The sequence below is a fragment of the Stenella coeruleoalba genome (assembly GCF_951394435.1).
Source record: "Stenella coeruleoalba genome assembly, chromosome: 7".
NCBI classification, from domain to species: domain Eukaryota; kingdom Metazoa; phylum Chordata; class Mammalia; order Artiodactyla; family Delphinidae; genus Stenella; species Stenella coeruleoalba.
In genome coordinates, this window is record NC_137153.1 from 108,300,050 (window position 1) to 108,317,004 (window position 16,955).

Consider the following 16,955-nt stretch of genomic DNA (forward strand, 5'->3'; position numbering starts at 1 on the left):
TTTTTATATCTTATAATAAGAAAAAGTTTTTGATGTATCCCCAAGTGTCAAAAAAAATGTTTTCAAACAGTTATAATTGGTATGTTTCATATAAGCACTAAACACACTTGAATAATGTGTCAATCAACTTTATACACACTCTGCTTTGTAATAATCCTACCAAAAACAATATCAAATACATCACTTAAGAGTAGGTACGTTAATATATTTTTTCCCAACTAGATATCTGACAGATGCTTCTGTTTAAGGGTCCTTCCCTAGATAAACAGGAACATGCCACAGTCCACCACAAAAAAAAAAAAGTTGGGAGGGAATTTGCACTCCACAAGGGGCAGCGTGCTGAGAGATAAGGGTTTTGTTCCACCCTCACCAACTAGCCCATTTGGAAAGAAAATGCTCCCAGCGGAACGGGAAGTACAGCTAAGATAAGTCTCACAAGCTGTTTAATTCCCACCTTCGCATCTTCAAATCCTTCAGGTATTACCTTTTAAAAGATCCAAACACACTTCCGAAATGACAGGATGGGTGAAAGAGAAAGATCCATTATGCAACACTTCCAAACAGACTACATGGAACAAGATCCATGAAGATGGAATCACACCCAGGCAGGAGTCCCCGCAGAAGGGGATGGCTTCCCAGCTGAGCCAGAAAACCTTCTCCATAAGGTTAGGCCTCTAAATGAAGATTCGCGGGCTGTGGTTCTGACTGGCTAACTGGGTGATCTCAGGCAAATCACCGAAGCTCTCAGAACCTCTGTGTCCTTGTTATTTTTAATGCAAGACAGCATCTATTTCATAGTGCAGACCTTAAGTGGGAATGTGCAGTAAGCCCAGGTGCTGGTCCAAATCACTTAGTCGCCAGTACACTATGGACAGCGTTCCTGCTGCAGACCGAGCAGTTAAAGGGCAACCCAAACCCCACTCCGCACTGGCTGAAATGCCAGTGGTCCCTATTACACGGCCAGTGCCCCATCACCAACAAGCAGAAAGAGTGGTTACTGGCATCAGAAATCCGGATCAAAAATACTCTTTGGACAATCTAAAAAGCCTCAGAAAAAGATTCCTAATAGGATCCTTTTCTACCGCAAGACAGTTTTCACTTGATAAAATTCTGACATATTCTATCACATCGTAGAAGTGTGGACTTTCGGCCAACTTCTCCTGTTGGGACCATCCTTCCTGCCCCGACACTGCCTGCTGCTGTCTGGTCACAACCTGCCGGGCACAGCTGCCTTTAGTACTTAACTCCTCTGTCCAGAGCCAGAACAGAGAAGGAAGTCCGAGCAACCAGAGCCAGAGGGGTCCGGCGTCCGCGTCCTGCCCAGTACCCTGGCCAACGACACAGAGCCGTCCCCTCCTGGCCCCCTGGGCGCCCCGCGCAGTGTCCCTGGTGCAGCCGGCCCCGCATGAGGGCCTGGACCCACTGCCTCGCGGACCAGCCCCAGGAACAGCCCGGACCCGGCCGAGGCCTCCCAGGAGCCGGGACTAGAGACCCGGGGACGGGAGGCAGCGGCCTAACGGTGGACTGCCTCCACCCCCAGTCTGGAAGGGCCGTACCCGCAGGAGACCCACATCTGACGGCCGCCCCCACCACGTCTAGCTGTGACCTGCCTGAGACGTGCACACTCACCGTCCGGCGGCCGTCTTGTCACAGAAATGCCTGAGGGGCGGCAGAGGGCGGGGCATCGGATCTGAGGCACGAGGGCGCTGGGCGCTCGGGCCTAGCGGGATCCGTCTTGGCCCCGGAGCACAGCTTTACGGGTGTCGGCGACGCCTGAGGTCCGGTTTACGTCTGGCACCAGGGTTTACGTCAGTGGAGGGGAATGACGGGAAGGCTTACCACACAGGTGTTTACGACTGGAGGAGTTTACGACTGGACGCCTGGGTTACGTCTGAAGGGTTTACCTCTGGGGGTGGGGGGGTTATGACTGCGAGGTTTACGACTTGCCCCGTGTTTACGACTGGCGTGTTTGTTTACGTCTGGTCTCCAGGTTTACGTCCGGAGGCGGGGTTTGCCTGGGAGGGTTTATGCCTGAGTGGTTTAGCGTTGGTTACTGCTGGTCCCTGTGATTAGCTGTGGGCCTGGGTTTACCTGTGGGCCTGGGCTAACTTCTAGTCGTGGGGTTACGTCTGGGCCCAGGGCCTATCTGGGGTGTTTACATCAGGCCCGGACCCGCTGGGTTTTGCACTGCCACCAGGGGCCGCTTGTAGGTCATCCAATTCTGTTGGGCTCGTGGGACTCACGCTTCTGCGTCCCTCGGCATTGTATAGATTTACACACTTTAAAAGCTCTGCCTGAGGATCCAGCTTCCAACCTGAATCTTGCTGCGGACTGAGATCCCCTTTTGAGGTGCTGACGGGACTTTGCACACCCTCAATCACTGGGCGCCACCGGAGGTGAAGTACACTGCTTACACAATCACAAAGCTTTTTTTTTTTTTAACATCTTTATTGGGGTATAATTGCTTTACAATGGTGTGTTAGTTTCTGCTTTATAACAAAGTGAATCAGTTATACATCTACATATGTTCCCATATCTCTTCCCTCTTGCATCTCCCTCCTTCCCACCCTACCTATCCCACCCCTCCAGGCGGTCACAAAGCACCGAGCTGATATCCCTGTGCTATGCGGCTGCTTCCCACTAGCTATCTACCTTACGTTTGGTAGTGTATATATGTCCATGCCTCTCTCTTGCTTTGTCACAGCTCACCCTTCCCCCTCCCCATATCCTCAAAATCACAAAACTTTGAGAGACACCCAAGGGCCAGGGCAGGGTGGAGCAACAGGGTTCATCTCCTACATCTACTCCTTCCAGATTGGGAAAAGAGCTGTTTCACCTAATGCACAGAAACCAACACAGTGAGTCCAGCAAAGTGCAGGAGGAACAGAGCTGCACTGATATCTTGGATGCCCTGGGAGTAAGACCCTGACCAAAGTGGGTGTAACTGCTTGTTCTTGCTTGCACTTCTGGGCCCACGAGCACGTCTTGACATCAGAATCTTGTAACAGCTTATATTTAACCTTTTTGTGTATAATGCAGGTGCTGAGGTCCTTGGGTCCAAGATGCTTCCAGTGACATCTGATGGATTCATCTTTGTGCAAGGTGAGGCCTGCCCCCACTGAGAACTGCTTCCTTCCGAGCTCAGTATCTTGAGCTTTTCATTGAGGAGTTTGAAGCTGGTAAAATGAGATGTAAATGAAAGGATATAACTCTGGAGAAGCCAGATGGAAGGGATGCATAGGACAAAATGTGGGGAAGGGACTCGGTGCTTCTGTGCTCTCCAGGTGCACCACTCTCCCCAAATCTCCACATGCTCACCATCCCGGAAGCACTCCAAACCCCTTCTTTTTGGGGGGCTTCATTACAAAAGGAAGATTGATTACGTCATTGGCCCTTGCTTATTGATTCAACCACCAGCTCCTCTCTAAATGTATATAATGTTACATATATATCTTCCTAAACAGTCATGTCTGTTCTTTCTTACTGCAGCTCTTCACATCCCCCTAAACACTCAGTACCCAGCACTGATGGAACAACTGTGGATGGCTAGCGCATTCATTGTTAGTCTTCTCCTTTGCTGGATAAGCTAAAAATACACCCTACAACTGTTCATAGTGAATTTTATTTATCATTTTTCTTCCATCGTGAACACATCATGGACTTACTGTTTACATTTTGTTGTTAACAATTTCATGATGAGAGTTGAACATTTTGTTTGCCAATTAACTTGGTCTTCCAATCAGTCCAATTTCTGAACTTCTGACCAGAAAAAAAAATTGTTGATTTACTCAACCTTGAACTCACAAGTTCATTGACCACTCTCCCCTGTACATCCTACCTAACCTTGAATAGTAGCTGTGTTGACTTCATCAGGAATGTTATGAGAATAATATTACTGCATTGCCTGTTTCTCTAGAGATTCAAAAATGTGTTTTATGGAGGAACATGCAAGAAATATGCCTGTGGCTCCATTAGCAGCCATTTTAATAGTTTATGATTATTCATAACAATTATATTTTCTCTATTTTATTTTTTAATTATGATCATCAGTAGAATGCCCAGATTCCATATAGTTTAAGTTATTTATTTTTTTTAACTTTGAGAGTGCTACTGGGAAGAGTAGAATTCAGTAGACAGTCAATGATTTCAGATATTTGGAAAGAAGAAAGAATTGTATAACCTTTTCAGCACGTCTTCAACTTTTTGTTTTTCCCTCACCTCGATTTCTTATACTCACGTTTCAAGGGATTTCTTTAAAAAAATAAAAAGCAATTGCTTTCTAAACGTTAACCATTGGGGAATTTGAAAACCCTTCCAGATGGGAAATATATATGAAAAATCTCATCTCAGTGAAAAATAAATCCCTCAAATAGAGGCATGTAATGAAACACCTAATTCACTCCAGCTATACCGGTCATATTGCTGCGGTATTATAATGCCAGATGACTCTTTTAGCACCGTGGACAACAGCTGGCCTTCCATCAGGAACGTCTGAAAATGAATGCAATACTATCATTTTCCTATAGAAATTTGGCTAGTATTTGAAGTCCACTTCATGGCATACTCTTCATATTCATGCCAGCAATTAGTGATTTTTAATAAGATGTTTTAAAAGTATTTTATTGTGTTTATTCTCCAGATATCTAGATTGCTATCAAACACTGAAAAACTCCTTCAAGAGTCATCCAATTGCAGCAGCAAAAATCATTTTCCCAGTCTTTTTCGTGACCTCTCTGAAACTTTGCCACTAACAATTGCGTCCCTTATAGCAGAATTTTTTTCCCTTTAGCTTTTTTCTCCCACAGCCATAATATACATTGTTAATCTGCACTCCTTCCTTTCACCCCAACTCCCTCCTCATCTTTTTTCATTCCTTTACTTATTTTAACCTCTTAAATGCATTGCCTTCCCCAAAGCATGTTATTTTTATTATTTTTCTCCTTCTAAGTACTCTTTTCTTTGGAAATCTCTTCCAGTTTCATGGTTTCCATCATCACCTCTGTACTGATGACTCTGAAATCTCCTTCTCTACCTTTGGCCATCCTTCTAAGCACCATTGTTACATTTCCAACAAGCTGCTGGATCGCTTCCAGCTGGGTGTGGCTGATACTGCAAATATGTCTAAACTGAAGCCTATCATAGTCACTAAAAAACCTGCACATCTTTCTCTGTTTCCCACTTATTTATTTGTGCTCTCCTCCTTTGATTAAACTCATTTTAGTGGCTAAAAGTTATTTTTTACTTTCTTCTCTCACATCCAAACAAATGTTAAGTCTTTTTCATGTGACTCCATAATAAGACTGTCCATGCTAACCAAAATAATTCATTAGTGACCTAGATTTCATTTTCCATAGGGAAAAGCATATATGCTTTACCATACTGTTATTGTTCACTGGGGGTTGTGTCTAGCTCCAAGGTCAGGGAACATCTCTGTCTCACAGAAGAACTGCTATATGCCCATCTTAGTGTTTCTACCTATTTCAGAGCTCAGTTCCTTTTGCCTGTTCTCTTTCAGTAAATCAGTATAGTAGAAGGAACTTAAGACGAGAACCCCCAATGTGAGTTCTAACCTCTTACACTGACTACGACTGTGTGAATTCTGTTGGCATCAAAATTGTCCCAGATATAGAAGTGGAGATGGGAATAAAAATATCATAGAATTGTCATAACAATGAAACGAATGGACACAGCAAAGTGATTAACCAAACGCCTAGTACATAGTACGGCTTCTACGAATATTACTTTCCTTCCCTTTCCCATTCTAACATGGATCTCTGTTTCCAGTCTTTGTATTCTAATCCATATTAAGCAGTATTGCCAAACTGATCTTTTCATACTGCTCTTCCAGTAGTGCTATTTTGGTCTCACTGGCTGCTGAATAACATTCAAATTCCTTAACTTCATTATCAGTCGACTAGCCCCAATCTGCACTTCCAACCTAACGTCCTATTCTATCTGGTTGAAAGTAAAATAAATACTAGCCTAAACTTTGCATTTCCTAACATCAAGCCTTATTCATGCTGCTTTTGTCTGTTTGTTTTCTTAAAACCAGAGATGCCCTTCACATCTCCAAATCCGTGTTTTAAGTCCGAGTGCAAAAACTACCTCCTTCATTATTATATCCAGGATCCTTTTGCTAAATAAGATCTCTTTTTATTCAAAATTTCCATAGTGATTCAAGTAAGCTTTTCACATGGCACTGAGTCTGTTTTACTTTCCTGACTTCATATTTATGGTCATCATTCATATTCCCAACTGGACTGTATGTTCTTGAAGAACAGGAAGCATGTGATCATCATTTCCGTATTACACACTCTACGTAACATGACACCCTTGCATTGTAAGCGTTCAGTAAATACTTGATATAACATGAATATTCTGTCAATTCTCTTCATACTTATTTATACCATCTCATTAGAGAGAAAGTCTTGCAATCAAGAAAGGGCCCCGAAGATGAAGACGCCTTTGAGGTAAGATATCAGTAATCCTGTAGACCCATACTTTTACAAGGAGCTCTAATAGCTTGAGGAATGGACTCTGAACTGCTGCCCTTCTCAGGTCAGGATGACTCTGGCTCAGACTGGTCATATATATACAAAAACCCTCCCTCTGATCCTTCCTTTCCCAGCTAACTGAATAAACTTCTTCCATTAAATAGACATGTTCCCCAACCTTAGAGCCAGATACAACCCTGGTGAACAAAACAGTGTGGTAAAGGGGAAGCGTGCGTGCTTTCTCCTATGGGGAACGAAATCTAGGTAAGAGATGAATTGCTTTGGTTAGCATGAACAATCTTATTTTTTTTTTATTGGGGTATAGTTGCTTTACAATGTTGTGTTAGTTTCTGCTGTACAGTGAAGTGAATCAGCTATATGTATACATGTATCCCCTCTTTTTTGGATTTCCTTCCCATTTAGGTCAGCACAGAGCACTGAGTAGAGTTCCCTGTGCTATACAGTAGGTTCTCATTAGTTATCTATTTTATACATAGTAGTATATATATATCAATCCCAGTCTCCCAGTTCATCCCACCCCCCCCCACCTTGGTGTCTATACGTTTGTTCTCTACGTCTGCATCTCTATTTCTGCTTTGCAAATAGGTTCATCTGTAGCGTTTTTCTAGATTCCACATATATGCATTAATATATTTGTTATTCTCTTTCTGTCTTACTTCACTCTGTACAACAGTCTCTAGGTCCATCCACGTCTCTACAAGTGACCCAACTACTTTCCTTTTTATGGCTGAGTAATATTCCATTGTATATATGTACCACATCTTCATTATCCATTCGTCTGTTGATGGACATTTAGGTTGCTTCCATGTTCTGGCTATTGTAAATAGTGCTGGAATGAACGTTGGGGTGTATTGCTTTTATTTTTGAAATGTCATTGGATACAATAGAATAAAAAATTATTATCCCAACTCTCCTTAGAATTTTGCCTTCTCCACTCCCATCTTTTTGTCTTCAGGAGCGTGCTAGTATTTTGTCTCGAGGAAGATTAAATTGGAAAAGGGGCCTCGAAAAGTTTAATTTAAGAAATCATGGTAAAGGAATGTCTCTTGAGACAAACTTGGACTAGGACCCAGTCTGGTTCTACAGAGTGGGAGACAAATAAAACCAGTAAAATCCCCTAGGATTTTGTTCAATCTGTATTTTTCAAGTACAGTCAGCCCTCTGTATCCACAGGTTCTCTATCCGTGGGTTACACATCTGTAAATTCAGTTAGTGCTTGGTTGACTCCGCGGATGCAGAACCTGCAGATGTGGAGGGCAGATTTACTAAGCCATTTTATATAAGGGACTGGGGCATCCACAAGTTTTGGTATCCATTGTGGTCACGGGACCAGTCCTCTGTGATTTCCGAAGGTCCACAGCCACAGGGATGAGGGTCCTAGTTGCTATATTATCAGAAGGTATTAATAAAGGTAGACGTAACCATCAAGTAAGTGCAGGGCAGTCTTCACAGTTGGAGGAGGAAGAAGAGGAGAAAATTACCTCATCCTTGGGCTAAAGGTTTAACCAACATTTTTTCCTTTCCTGCTTAGGTGCAGGAAATAAGACTGAGAGGCAGGGCCTATGGAACAGTAACTGAGAGCATGAGACATCCAGAAGCAGATAAGAAGTTCTGAAATACTTTGTTGAGATATTCTCAGCTATATATTCCATGGTACTTAAAGGTCTCTGGACAGGTCTTTTCTTTTTCTTTGTGCTGCCTTATTTTGGTCCAGGAATACCTTCAGTTTAGGAGGTACATTTACTTAGGGATGGGTGGAGACAATGCAGCTTTGTTTAGAGGACACAGGGAGCTGTATGCTGGGCTTATTGTGGGCCACAGATGGGGAGCACCTTGCCTTTAGGCTCCTTCTAGATGGCCCAGAACTGTCCCTAGGAAAGGAAGCCAGAATTGAAGTCAGGACTATGAAATGTTTTGTTTTTCTAACAGCATAGCCTAATGTTTAGAAGATAGGTTCAGAAAATAGCCTGCTAGCGTTTGAATTCTGAATCTGCCACTCATTAGCTGTGTGGCCTTGGTCAAGTCAGTTAGCCTCTCTGTGCTTCAGTTTCTTCAGGTGTAACATAGAAATAATAACAGTAACCTCCTTCTGTGAGTTGTTGTGAGGCTTAAATAAGCTACTTCATGTAAATCATTTGGAACAGCGTCTGGTCCTTAGTAAGTTCCATTAGATTTGTTTTCATTAGTTACTTTCCTCCTCATTATTCTTTGATGGTATATGGTTGGAGTTTAGCAAAACCAGGCTACAAAACAATCCAGCAGAAATTCTTATTACACTTGAACAATCATTACCAAATTTTGTGTGAGTATGGCTTTTCTATAGGTATATTAAATCAGGATCTGTTTGCAAATTTTCGACCCCTCATATCTTGCATTTTACTCAAGAGATGTGTTGATGTCCTCTCCCTTGTAATCAACACCAATTAAACGATGATCCTTGAAAACAGAAGCATAAATGAGACCCTCATGCATAAATTGGTAACAGTCCATCCATTCTGTGGACATATGGGCTTTAGTTGCAATCTAGTTCTTGGAAACTGATTTATAATTAAACCATTTTACTTGCCTAGAAAATATTTCAACCTGTGTTGACTTGAATCACAATATTTGGAAAGCACCAGTTAAAAAACAAACTGTGTTGTATGCAAGGGAAACTAAGTCTCCCTGGCATAAAAACAACACAGGGGTGGACAATTAATCTAGGGGTGTGGTCAGTTATATGCTCAGTATGACCCCTCTGGTGCCTAAATCCACATTTCCTGAACCATCATGGTAATTAGGCTAGTCTCTGAATTTGGGCTAAATGATGTGGGTAATGGTGACGGAAGCCTTTTCCTGAGGGCAGATTTACACTCTCATCTTGGCAGAATCAACTATTGGCTTTGTGATTGTGGAAACATTTGGAGAGAAACATTAATTTTCCATCCATTAACTTTGGTGGATATGAACACCCCAGAGGGAAAGATGTGTGAAGCCGCTTAACAACCTTTTGGCTGTTGGGAAGGTAAAAATGTTGTGAAAACATTTTTTCTTTGCAAAGGAAAAAATAGAAAAGGAAAAACAATGATTGAATCAGGGGATATTTTGTCTTTTAGTGTTTTTTTGTAAATGTTTGCACCACCTCAAAATGCATCACTTTTCTATAGGCATGACCTATTTGGTTTATTTTCTACCTAGGTATAAATTAACCCAATGGTCAGTCCAAGTACTTAGTAACAGGTCTGCTCTTTTTAATTATACATTTTTCTCCTCCCTAGGCCAGATACGTTATGTTAATAATGACTGAGCAAAGGAAAAAATGGTGGGTTGAGAAGAAAAATAAGTGGATAAAATAATAAAATTGATGTTATTTTTGCACTGCAACCTTTAGTCTAAGTAAAGCTGAATGCAAATCCATAGGGTCCTGGAACTGATTGTATGTGTATTGGAAAAGAAGATACTACAGTGAGGGAAGATGGGGTGATGGAGGCAGGTCAAATGATCTCTGTGCTCTGGGATGGAATGAAAAAGTCAAGGTAAAGCTGCATAACCTGAATATTTGTTCATTCCACCAACAAATAAATACAGCATCCTCAAACCGCCAGTGTATACTAAGCCCCATGCCCGACACGAAGGATGTTTTAGTTGAGGGAGACAGGTGTGGTCCTTCATCTCCCTATGGCTTACAGCTTAGTGGAGAAATTAAACAAATAACTAAACACACAGTAAAATAATAACCATTATGACAAGTGCTACAGAGAAGAGAAGACGCTATGTGAAAACATGGACCAGGGCGGCCTGGCCTAGCATGGATATTGGGAATGCTTCCCTGAGGAAGGGGTGTATAATTTGAGGTCAAGGGGTTCTTAAGTGTGGTTGAGTGTGTGGATATGGGAGGGGGTTGGAGAGGGTTGATGGGAAGAAAAGAATCTGAAAACTCCAGGGAAAGGGAGATCCACGCAAAGGCACTGGGGCAGAAAGGAACTTTACATATGGAAAAGGGCAATGGGAACGGAGACAAGAAGGACAAGAGAGAATTAAGTGGAGTTTGGGACCTGGTGCTGGGAAAAGGGTGTAAAAGCCCCCACCTGAACTCTGCTCCATTCTCCCAGAAATAGAACTAGGTTTTCCTTTGAAAACCCAACATATTACTGACTTTTACCCAAACCCTTTCCTATCTAAGTCACTTTACTCATCTGCCACCATGATATACCAGGAGGCTCACATACTCACTAATAATTCACTTTCAATTTTGTTTTCCCTTTATTGGTTTGTACAAAATTAGAAGTAAACTCCCTGTTTTCAGGAATGGCTAGGGAATACAAAGCTCTGGTTAATAGGGAAATGCAAAGCATGCCATATGAGTCTTACTGATTTTCAAAGACGTGTCAGAGAGAGAGAGCGAACAAAAGATTTAAAAGTACCAGGGGGCAGACTGATGGGTCTCGCTTGCAGCTCTGTCATGATGCTGGATTGAAACCTCGGACAAGTCACCAGTCAGGTTAGAAAGAAGTTGAGAACACGGGTTTGTGGAGTTCAATGATCCTGAGTGTGAACCCTGCTCTCCTAGTGAGCCTGAGCCTCTACCTTAACTGCTTTGAGATTCAGTAACGTCATCTGTGAAATGGAGATAAAATGCCCACCTCACTTGATCACTACAGCAATTAAGTGCAATCACGCATGGGAAGTGCTGAGTAACTTACCTCTAGCAATTATTTTTCTGTGAATTTTGTTTTCTTACCTGTACTCTAAAGATAGTAACGCTTTTCCTGCTTCGGGGAGTTGCTGTAAGGGTCTCAAAAGTGAATGCATGTAAAATGTTGTATAATTTTTAAAAGACATTATGAGAAAGTCATCCTTATTAGTATTGTTATGCTATTATTGTGTGTGTGTGTGTGTGAATAGACTCTAGAATGTTGTGGTCCCTTTAGTTTATCACATAGCACCACTGTACTGTAGAGGTGGCTACGGAAGGTATGTGGAATTGAGTTAAATGCACGCTGACCCCAGGGCATATCATGAAATCTATGTTCTCAAGGCAAATCCAGGTTATCAGCTTGTTGACTTGTAACTTTTTTTTTCTTTTCATTTTTCTATAAAAGCAGAATGTAGACAACGGCAAATGCATTCTTGCCAGGTAATAAGGGGTTTGGGTTATGGAACAGCAGGTGAGCTGGCTTTCACTGTACTGTCCATGTGCAATTACGGTCTATAAAATATCACTACTTAATATGTACCTCTGAATATGGACTTGTCTCCTTTATGATTCAGTCTATTCAAAGATTTGTGGAAGGATCTTTCTTGACAGTTAGGCAGGGTTGGGGGTCATCTTGTGAATTGATTTGAAAGGCACTGACCATGTTCCCCAATTATCCCTCCCACGGCTTTACGGTCCCTAGAATTTAATCATGAAAATTGATTCCTTTGGGTCTTGACAGGATTTCAGTGATAGAAATAAAATGCAAGAGCTAGAAGTACCTTAGATATCATTTGATGCAACTTCCTTATTCTATAGGTGAGAAAACTGAGGCCTTACAGGAAGATTCTTCCTTCCCTCCAAGGTCAAACATTAAATTACAGACTGAGTCCAGTCTAAATGTCCAGTCTCTCAGCGTCCTGTCTGGCAAGCATCCTCCTGACCAAACAACTTTCCTGATGCTCGGAGGTCCCAGGAACCCAAGAGGAGCCTCCGTCTGCATTCATCCCTGAGAAAGTAAGAACTTCAGCTTATTCTTTGACTATTTTTGGCGCCGACTGTCCTCAGGATGAAGTAGAGATGCTGATGTTTTATGTTTCTTTTAAAGAGAGAGCCCGACTTGCTGAAACATAAAAATTAAAAAATCACGAATATAACAGCTTTTTATAAAGGAGATTATCTAGCAGAAAATTCATTCCCCTGCAGGGGAAATGGGATTAAACAAGTGATGAGGCAAAGGCATGAATCAGCAGTGATCGTTTTTAAACTGAGAAGTGGACGGGTTTGTGCTCTGCAGAACAAAATTGCAGGTGAACTGTTATCAAATGCAAAAATACATTTCCTCTGCAAGTGCAGAAGCGCAGTCTTGCCTGCACATTGAAGATGAAATGGAGAAATGCAGAGAATCTGTCAGTAAGGGAGTGGGGAGATTGTACCAAATAATAATGGTTGAGATGTTGCACACCTACTGTGTGCTAAGAACTCCGTATGTGAGACCTTAATTATTGCAATAACTGTATTGAAGCCTATGTCCTTATTATCCCCATTTCACAGATGAGAACACTGAGGCTCTGAAACTTGACCAAAGTCACAAAGCTAATGGTTGCCAAAAGAGGATATGAAACCAGATCAATCTGATTTCCAAAACCCCAGTAATCTGAAAAGCTTCCAAATCAGCTTTCTTCATCTCTTAAACGGGTATCGTGAAGATAAAAATGAGTCTATGAGGATGAAAACATTGATAAGAGCATGACACAAACCACTGCTATCATACTACAATATTTGTGGGCACGTCTCACTAAGAACAAGATTGACATAGAAAATCATGTTTGTGTGTACATTTGGAGGAAAGATTAGAAAATCCTTTGAAAGGCTTTCTGTAATGGTCATTAAGTAATATGAGTAATGGCTTCTGCAGGAAGAGAAGTTGCATTTAGGTATTATTAAATACATTTTAATCACATTTAACTCACAGGAAAAATATCCAATTTGTGAGATAGAACTGCATTAAGGGAAGGAATTTTTGCTTTCTTTGGTTATACAGATTGACCAACAAGGTTCAAAGGAGAGAGACATGGGCCAAAAAAAAGAGCCCTGGGCTAGGGGGCACCTTGGTTCCGCTCCCAACCAACTGTGTGACTTGGAGCAAATCCCTTTGCCTCTCTGAACCTCAGTCTTTTCATCTTTCATCGGGTTAAATGCTTGCTCAGGTCCATGCAAGTCAAAATTCTACAAAATGTACCAGCTCATTCTGCTGATCTCTACTTAGCCTGAAAGAGGTAGCCAGCAAGTGGTCTCATACATTTGTGAAAAAGGCACCACGCCAAGCTCTGAAGGGGTCCTTGAGATAAAGGAGGCAGCATCCAGCTGTGTTGATTGCTGGAGCAGAGGGAGTGCAAAGCCCCACAAGAGACCCGTTGACTTGGAAAAGTTTCTTGTCCATGGTCATTTTCAGTAAAAATATAAAAGAATCTCAATTCGTCTTCTCCCTTATTATTTTCTTTCTTCCCAAGGAATTGAAAGGCAAGACCAAGGAGCAGCGTTTCCAGGAGCGAGTTGTTACGCAAGAAGAAAGAAGTATTAATACTTCTCACCTGTTCCGACCTGCAGAGAGCATCGCTGTCTTCCCAGCAGGTACAGGGGAAGCAGGCAGGGGAGCAGAGTACAGCTGGACCCCCTTGCTTTGAAAAATCATTTCTGAAGTTATAAATCAAGGTGGACCAGACAAACCGCAGACCCAGTTATTGCAGGAGCCAATCTGGCAACAAGTCCTGATCTCCTTCCCTCCTCTTTTCTTTCTCTACCCTTTCTTCTGTTCAACTCCCTCCTTTAATTCCCTGCTCGGCTGCGTTTTTACTGTGTTTCCATCTCACTGTCCCTGATAGGACCCTCCTCTCTCTTCCTGCTTCCCTCTTCCTCTCTTCTGTTTTCTCTCTCTCCCCCACCTTCCTCTTTTTCTCCCTATTTCTCTTCTCTCCCTGAACTCTGCGTCTCCATTTGTCTCCTTTTTTATTCCTCCTATCTCGGTCCCCTCATGCTCAAATTTGCCTTTCTTCTTTTCTCCCTCTCTCCACCCCTTCAATGCAATTAACACTATTACCTTGCTGCATCTCTTTAAGTGATGCTTAACCTAAGACGTGTATCACTGATGGCAATCAGTGAGTCAATATGGTAATTTGTTAGAAAGTCTTTCCTTTATCAGTAATACTTTAACCAGCACCCTTTGTATTCCCTGAGTTACTTTCATCCCTTAAAATTTCACAAAGCTAAAGCATCTTCACTCTCCTTTACTTACAAACATCACACATTGTGAATATCACACATTGTGAATGCAGACATTTCATAAAATATGGCCACATCGAGTCTCCTAAGGCAGTAGGGAAATCCAGGGGTTCTCAAGTTAGGAAATATTCACCTGGTCTACACTTAACTACTTTAATTGTGGGCAGTGGTGTGCAAATGCATGTGTGGTTTTGCTATTTCCTTTCTGGAAAGTAAGTTTGGGGACATCTTCTCTTCGGACTTTGTCAGCAGAAAAGGAAAGTGATGATCAAGAGATTTCATATGACACCTATTCATTACTACGCTCTGGGTTAGACATTAATAAGTAAGCCCCTACAGATTATTTTATTTAACCCTCACAATTACCCCATGCATAGATATACTTATTATTTCCATTTTACAGATGAGTAAGACTTGGGGAGATTAGAAACTTGCCCAAGGTTAGACAGTTGGGGGATGACAGAACAAAAGACGGTCACTTGTGCAACTGAGACCAAGCATACCTGAAGCAGTATTTAAATTGAGTCTAACAGCCCTTTCTGTGAAACCTATACCTAAGGGGCGACACAGCTTAACTGTGTCCTTCTCTTAGGTGGAGCCAATTAGTCTTTCCAGGGTTTAGTTTTTCATCGACAGCATGGAGTAAAGAGAGCTTACGTTACCCCACGATAACATGGACTGTTGGCTCTTAGCTCGTGGCCTGCAATTTCTAGAAGTTCCTTCCTTTGGTCACAGAAGACCCACAGGTGGATTCAGACACACAAATCTTAGCTGACTTGGCCAACAACCAAAGAAATCTTGGAAATAGCACAACCCAAAAATGTTGACGCAGAGATTGAATCTCTCCTCTCTCTCTCTCTCTCTCCCTCTCTCTCTCCCTCCCTCTCTCTCTCTCTCTCTCTCTCTCTCTCTCTCCCTCTCTCTCTCCCTCTCTCCCTCTCTCTCTCTCTCTCTCTCTCTCTCTCTCTCTCTCTCTCTCTCTCTCGTGTGTGTGTGTGTGTGTGTGTGTGTGTGTGTGTGTGTGTGTAGAGATGGATACAGAGAGAGAGAAAACAAATCATCTGTCATTTACTGAATGATATGTACTAAGAACTCTGCTAGAGATTTTTAAATCCATTATCACATTTTATCATTTTGATGACCCTGCAAAGTAATCATTATTCTCCCCATTTTATAAATAATAAAATTGAGGTTTAGAGAGGTGAAGGAACTCTCCATAGGTCAAAGAGATAACCATGGGGTCCCAGGGTTCTCCCACTCTTCTTCCTGCCTCAAAGGCCCCCGGCAGGAAGCTCTTCCTCAGGTTGGAAATCCACCCTTATAACCCTTTGTGTTCTCATCCTTATTTCAGTCTACAGGCTTGGGATTCAGAGAAGTTAACTGAGTTGCTGAAGTTCATGTGGCAGGTGAGGGCGAGCTCACATCCCTACACACACACACACACACACACACACAATTTTGATTCCTATGGATTGAGGAGAAACTGGAGAGAGATTGAAAACAAACTTTGGTCATTTTTAATTTATCATCTTTGAGAATTTTTACAACATTATATAGTATTTTCCCCTCTTTCTTAGAGGGGAAAATACTAGAATTGCAACAAGTCAAGATCAGGGGAATGGGAGAAAAATCTATTAAAAACAAGATCCTTGCTACTTTATGGTACTTAAAAGCAATAAATATTCTTGCCCACTATGCTAAAAATCTCAAATAGCCAGTGGGTCAATACTGTTTCCCTGTTTAGGATGGTAATAAATCTTTATTCCTTCTGAGTCAAAATAGGGAAGGGGTTTTATTCATGAATTCCATGACCTGGGACTGCGACATTTTCAAAACAAACACGGCTGGAATGAAGAGTTTCTCCACCAAGAATGTTTATGTGCCCTCCTCCAGCCTGCTTGCCTCCCCAGCAGATCGTCTGTGCTTGCGTGGTCTTTTTATTAATGCGACAGTGACCTCCTCTTCCTGCGCCACAGTGACAGGAGGTGTCGGGAGTCACTCTTCTCTTCACCATCCCTGCAGCCGATACATTCTCTCTTCTGGTGGAAAACAGAAGGATTTCACTCCAGGCCTCTCAAACTCATCTTCTTTCTCAAAAGCTGTTGCTTGACGTGGAAGACATTGTTATCACCCATCATGACTGGTTTTTTTTTTTTTTCCTTTTTAATCCAGTCTAACGTCTTCATTATTATCCTTTTGAAAATGGGTGTTTTTCCAAATTCAGATCTAGCATTGACTTTGTGTTCATCTGTAATCAACACTGCTTCTTTTGGAAGCTGGATTGCCTCTGGCCCCTTTGCAAGTAGGGATATAGAGTCAGACTTTCACACAAACCCAGGCGAAGGCAGAGCTCACATGTTGAGCCTTTCCCTTTGGGGGCTCGTTCAAGGGAAGCTGTGTGACCTTCATGAAGTCATTTCATTCTCTGGGCCTCAGTTTTCTCATTTCTACAAACGAGTGGATTTTCAGAGCTCTGCTATTTT

The 16,955-nt window shown here is 42.2% G+C and overlaps 2 long non-coding RNA genes across 3 annotated transcripts; both read left to right on the forward strand.

The window, feature by feature from the left end:
- Positions 1 to 1,989: 1,989 nt before the first annotated feature.
- On the forward strand, positions 1,990 to 10,472 carry LOC307188978. Of its 2 annotated transcripts, XR_013829088.1 has the most exons (5): positions 1,990 to 2,396; positions 2,815 to 2,934; positions 3,040 to 3,102; positions 6,419 to 6,470; positions 9,773 to 10,472. It is a non-coding gene; the product is annotated as an uncharacterized lncRNA (long non-coding RNA). The 2 variants fall into 2 exon arrangements; XR_013829089.1 differs by lacking the exon at positions 9,773 to 10,472 and having other exon boundaries at positions 6,419 to 9,764.
- Positions 10,473 to 11,478: 1,006 nt separating this feature from the next.
- Positions 11,479 to 16,084, forward strand: LOC307188848. The gene is made up of 4 exons (XR_013829075.1): positions 11,479 to 11,631; positions 12,010 to 12,207; positions 13,704 to 13,824; positions 15,824 to 16,084. It is a non-coding gene; the product is annotated as an uncharacterized lncRNA (long non-coding RNA).
- The last annotated feature ends 871 nt before the right edge of the window (positions 16,085 to 16,955 follow it).